At 55.7% G+C, this 6,050-nt stretch overlaps 1 long non-coding RNA gene across 1 annotated transcript; it reads right to left on the reverse strand.

Annotated features, from left to right (window-relative positions):
• Nucleotides 1-305: 305 nt before the first annotated feature.
• LOC144379792 (uncharacterized) lies at nucleotides 306-5,341 on the reverse strand. Its single transcript, XR_013443178.1, has 4 exons — nucleotides 5,239-5,341; nucleotides 4,084-4,276; nucleotides 825-960; nucleotides 306-401 (listed from the first exon to the last, which is right to left on the reverse strand). It is a non-coding gene; the product is annotated as an uncharacterized LOC144379792 (long non-coding RNA).
• Between the last annotated feature and the right edge of the window lie 709 nt (nucleotides 5,342-6,050).

Consider the following 6,050-nt stretch of genomic DNA (forward strand, 5'->3'; position numbering starts at 1 on the left):
TCTTTCTGGGAGCACGACTTGGGACACACAAGGAGTTGGGAGAGGGAGCGCATTCTGCCTTTTTAAAAACTGGACCGAGGCCAGAGGGGAAGCGGAACCCTCAGGTCTGAATGCAAGACTGGACGGGTCTCTCTGGCCGCCAGGTCAGCCCAGCTGCCCTTGGCAGGTCCCGTCTCTCCCAGCAGGGACCTGGAACCTCCCGGCTGTGCACCAGCGCCATGCTCCTCATCACAGGCACACTACTCAGCCCCTGAGAGCACCAGGCCAGGCCTCCCAGAAGGCAGGAACACCCGGAGCTTACCGGCCTCGCTGACGAACACCTCCTCCGGCGCACTGCTGGGCTCTCGCCAATGATGTTGTAGGCTGTGAGGATGACCTCATAGCACCGGTGTTTCTCAGAGCTACAGGTGGAGGAGACAGGGGTCAGCTGGCCTGGGAACACCTCTCTCTTCCCACTCCCTGAACATTTAGCTTTGCCGGGCCCTTGTAAGTCTTACCTTCCCTGGTGTCCTCAGTGAAATCCCTTTTCCCTGACAACCTATCTCAAATGGCTCCTCCTCCGTGAAGCCTCCCCTGATCTCCACACAGGTGAGTGTAAGCCCCCAAAGCCCAGGAGCTCTACATGGGCCACCACCTCTCCGTGCACACCTGGGTTGCCACAGAGACCTGTCCACTCCAGTGGCTCTGCCCCTTGGAGGCGAGCCCCATCTCCTCTGGCCCTCCAGGGCAGTTCCCACCATGCCTTGCACGGAGCGAACATGCACAATGATTCCTCTCCTGGGTGTGCAGGGCGGCGCCTGTGTCGGGACAGGGAAGTGTCTCACCTGGGAGCTCAGCCCGTAAAGCCGGAGGGGTTTTGAGCATCTTGGACATGGTGGCTGAGCACACCTCTGACTCCAGCTCCCAGTAGTAGATCTGGTATTCCTGAAGAAGGCTGTTCAGGCTCTTGTCTCTTGGAGGCTGCAAATACATCAAGGTCAGCCCGCCCACGGGGCCTCAAGACCTCCGCTTCAAGTTGAATCAGCCAACTGCGCTGGAGGAAGTCACTAATTCAAATAGGGGTTCTAGGTTGTTTGCAGACAAAAAGGTAGGTGCCACATTCATGAAGAGGAGCACAGGGGCCCCCAGGTAGAGGATCAGACCCCGAGAGCCCAGGTTTCCTGGTGCCGGTGTGTGGTACGTGGACACTGAGCATCTTAACCGAATACTTGTAGGACCCCAGGCTAAGGCGGGGAATACAGCCCAGGTAGCAGGTGGGCGAAGACGCTGCCCATTGCCTAGTGAACCCAGAACTCTAAGGAACCTATGCATGTGGGCTGGTTCTGCATCATCCACTGGCTGGCCCCAACCTGTCCCTGACAGCCACCCAGGTTCGTGGCAGCCTCACTGGGGGCGGGGGCGGGGGGCAGTGAGTGCTCTGCATGCCAGATCACCCCTATTCTGCCCTGACTCAGACCTAAGCTGGAAGCCCCGTAGTCCCTCCAATGTCAGGTGGCATATGAAGGGCCTAGGGTAGGGCAGGTGCTCATTCGACGTTTCGACACCCTGTGGAACATGAATGGTGGTAGCCAGGCCCTGAATCTCAGAATTTAACCCACACCAGGATGCACACAGGGATGCCCAGCTCACATTCTCCCTCCCGTCAATTTCTGTTGGTTCATTAGTCTGGGGAGGGCTGCAGCAGCCAGAGTGCAGGCCAGGGGGCCAGGGGATCGGGGTCCCGTGTCTCCTCTGGAATACTCAGCAAATAAGGACAAGAACCGCTCAAGCTGTGACCAGACAGATGGACAAAGGGCACGCCCAGGACCCCTGGCTGCAGCAGGGTGGTGAAGCTTGTCCAGAGACAGGGATGCACGCCGAATTCCCCGTGATGCCTACACAGCCACTGTCTATAGGACGCCACCAGCGTCTTAGGAAATGCTGTCCTGGTCCCAGAGTAGAGGCCACAGCTTTGTTGTAGGAAAACTCCTCTGTTGTGGGTTGAACTGTGTCCTCCAAAAAGATACGTTGGTGTCCTAACCCCTGGTACCTGTGGATGCCAGCTTATATGGACACAGGGTTTTGCAGACCTTGCAGTTAAGAGCAACACAGTGCAGTAGGAAGCACCCTAATCCAGGGACTGGTTTCTTTTTTGGAGGGCAATTGGGTTTTATTTATCAAGGTTTTCAATGCACTTGCCTTTTAACCCAACAATTACACTTCTAGAAATCTACCTGACATAAATGCATATATAGAGTCCTGGGTCCTACAAATACAAGCTAAACCTACCGATGCCCCCAAAACCCCAAAACAAAGTATCTAGGGGTCTTTTCAATGACACCTAAAGTCAAGAGGACCACCTTCAAGCTTGAAGGTCACTAACAGCAAAGCTGCTTGCAAATGTAACTGCAAACTCTGGACAGATGAACATGAGCAAGGTATTATAATAGCTAATTCACACGGGGAGCCCAAGTGTTCCACATGATCAGTTGCTGAACATGAAGAAAAGGCATATTTTGAGAAGCAATTTAGGATCCAGCAATCATTTGACAAATACTGAGGCAATAAGATGATCCAAACATCCTTAGAAGAGGAGAGAGATTGGACACACCCCTGGGAGGGCGTCCTGTGAGCACAGAAGCAGAGACTGGAGCCATGTTTGCAATGTTGTGACTTGTAAGAAGAATATCTATTTAGCCATTCAGATGAGAAAACTTGTTTCTCATATACCTGTCTTTGTCCAGAGTGACAAAGGTGTCGCGTCATGTTAATGAGGATGTGGGCTGGTCACCAGGACAACCAACCTTGTGATCAGAGGGTTGGAACTTTTGGTCCCACCCATGACTTCTGAGGACGGGAGAGGGGCTGGAGGTTCAATCGATGGCCAATGGCCAATGCTTTCATCAGTCTAGCCTGTGGAATGAAGCCTCCACAAAAACCCTAGAGGACAGGTTCGGCCTGATGTGTGCAAGTAGAGAGAGCAATGGGCTGCAATGCCTGGAAGGTGGCCAGAACGTGGCAAGAGCTCAGTGCACACCCGCCTCTTTTGCCTTCTATCTTTGGTAGGTTTCGGATCGGCCCTTTGGATTGTTTTTCAAGCACTCTGGGTTCAACCCCTGCCTCACTTAAACCATCTGCTCTAGATCTTGTCCTAGAGTGATCACACGCGGGGACACCGGCTCACACTCTGAGCAAGGCCATGGCACCACGTGAACGGTGCTGGCCCTCGGGTGCTTCCCAAGTGCCACCAGGTGGGCGCCAGGGCACAGAGAGGGGAAGGGCCTTGCCTAAGGTCACACAGCTCCAGAGCCTGGCGCTAGGCACTCCCAGATGGGAGGTAGGACAGGTCATCTCTCCGAGCGCACCCGTCGGCCCTGCGTGCAAGCGCCTTCCTGTCGTCCTCTTCCCTCAGACCTCTGGGCCTGGCCCTGACCTCCACACCTGGACTTGGGGTGGCCTTGGTTAGGGAGCCTGCTGAGGCAGATTCCACAGCGAGGCTGAAGGGCACGTCAGGGGCTTGCCGAGATGGGAACTCACAGCAGATTGGTGTGGGGAGAGGGGGCTTGGGGGTGTGTGGAGGGTGTTCACGTCACTGCCCCACAGCTGCGTCCCCGGCAACTGACTGAATCTGTCTGGGCCCCCACTTCTTCTGTAGAACTGGGGCTCACAGTGCTTTGTTCCCCAGGCTTTGGTGAGGATAAACCAAGACAATGTACAATAAGCACCTCGCCAGTGTTTGGAACAGAAGCGGCGTCCATGAAGACAGATCTCCCGAGGATTGCTCCACAGGAAACTTTACTGAGCACCTGCTCAGCTGGGCACGTGGTTTTGAACATCAGAGACCAAGTGCCTGGCTTCAGGGAGCTGCCCTCCAACACGGTGACTCAGAGCCACCTTGGGCCAGTGACACAACCTCTCTGAGCCCAGTCTCCAGCATCAAACCGGGGACATTCCTGCCTGGCTGATAAACGTCAGGCTGTGTAGACACGCGACGGTACAGGGCCTGACCTGGAAGCCGTGGACCCTGCAAGTTCCCGGCTCCGTTTCCTGCCCAGCTCTCCTCCCCGTAGCACCACGACAGTGGACTTGGGCCTCAGGTCTTACCTCTCTTCTCAGTGGTGATGACGGGGGCCTCCAGCGGCTCGCCCAGCCCTGCCTCGTCTTGGCCGGCAGCCTGAAGATGTATGCCGACTCCGGGGCCAGCTCGGTGCCCGTGAACTGCCTCACCGTGGCACCCACCTCCACCGTGGTGAACGTGCTGGGGCTGCTGCCGGCCAGGCGGTGGCGATCTGGTACCCTGCGGGGGGGACAGGAGGGCCATGCGTCAGTGACATCACCCTCAAATGGCACAGAAAACCTTCCTCCAGCCCCTCAAACGGCACGGAGTGACTTCCCCTCTCTGTTCTGCTCACCACGTACTTGTTGACAGGCCACACACCTTGATGGGAACCTGGGCCCCTGGACACCGGGACTGCATCTATCTTGGCCTCCCCCCAAAGCCCTTGCCTTGCCCAGGGCAGGCACTCAGGAAAGATGACATGAATGGAGGGGCAGGGTTTCAGGGCCCCGCCAACACTGGTGAAGGATTCTCTTCTCTCAGCGGGGCCTGATTTTCAGGTTTCACAATAATGACTTGGTCATTTTCGAACACGGACAGGGATCAAATGATCATTCTGTAATCCCCCCAGCAATGCAAAGCGGCTTGCAGGGGTGTGTCCCTCCACTGGCTTCAGGCCCCTGCTGGTGAGATGATCTTGCTCCAGGTCTCACAAATTTCACCCCAGGGCGCACGATCTACCCACAGCTCACAGGCAGATGCTATGGGTGTGACCGGGCTACCGTGCAAAGAGAGATGTTCTGTCCCCTTCTATGACCTCCCCTAGCACAGGGTAAATGCCAACCAGAAAGCCGTCATGTGAGGCACCGAGACTGCGGACCCCTTTATTTTTTACCACCAACAGTAAGTACCAACTTAGGAAATTACCAGAGGATCCTGGACACAGGATTCTCACTAGAATTTTGCAAATATAACAGGTTTCAGGCCACGCCATTTGTTCTATTTGGCGTTTTTGTGACGGGCACCACCTAGGCCACGATGTGGGGCAGACAGGTCCCCTGTGACAGGCGGCACGAACACAAGTGAGCAGTGGGAGGGAACAACGTCTATTGCAGAGCAGGTGCGTCCATGGGGCACAGCCTGGGGTCCCCCTCGGTCAGCAATCACACGGCCCTCCCGCTCCCCTTCCCCAAGCCACTCACCTCGTTCTCCCTGAGAACAGTCACACTGAGGCTATTCAAAACCACGACTTCTAGCTGGCTAAACAGAGGGTCATACACCCAGCAGTGCCTTCTGGGAATCTGCGGAGGGGAGGAATGAGTTCTATCAACGCAACTGTGTGCAGACCGTGTGCAAGACCAAAGCAGGGGGTGATCAAGAAGAACCCAAAGATGTGCCTGGCACTTTGCCAAAAAGAGAAGCAAAAATGTGAGCTGGTGTCTAGCTAGGACTCAGGTGGCAAAGTTCCCAATGCCATAACATACACACTTCAAATGGCAGGTTCCCGGGACGGGGGACTCCCCTGGGATGGAGCCAGGAGTCGCAGCAGACTCATCTGACGAGGAGTCAAGATGCAGTTTTCCAAGGGCTTCTGAAAGAGTCCCCTCAGGGGCCTTCAGTTGTTCCAGATGTTTTGTAAGATGGTTGTTGATCGTTTCTGAAAGAGCAGGGCCCCGAACACAGTCAGAGGGCGTGCTCTGACACTGTGAACCAGATCCTTCACTGAAGTCCACAGACCCAGGGAGAAAAGGAGCAAGTCGGGAAATGCTTCAGCTCCTCAGGGAGAAGGCCGCGGGCCTCACTCCCAAACATGCCTGGGAGGTACGGCCAGGCCCACCAGCACCACAGGCTGTCCTGGGTCCTTTCATGTCACCTGCCCCTCACCCCCCGCCTGCAACCCCTGAGAATGTTCGAGCAAAAAACTGGCTTCATTTATGGGCGCAGTTTCCACCCAGAACCGTAATGTGAACTGTGTCTAATTTAGTAGGAGGTACCTGGTTAATGCGGGTTATGC

This window comes from Halichoerus grypus, chromosome 13 (genome assembly GCF_964656455.1).
Source record: "Halichoerus grypus chromosome 13, mHalGry1.hap1.1, whole genome shotgun sequence".
NCBI lineage: Eukaryota > Metazoa > Chordata > Mammalia > Carnivora > Phocidae > Halichoerus > Halichoerus grypus.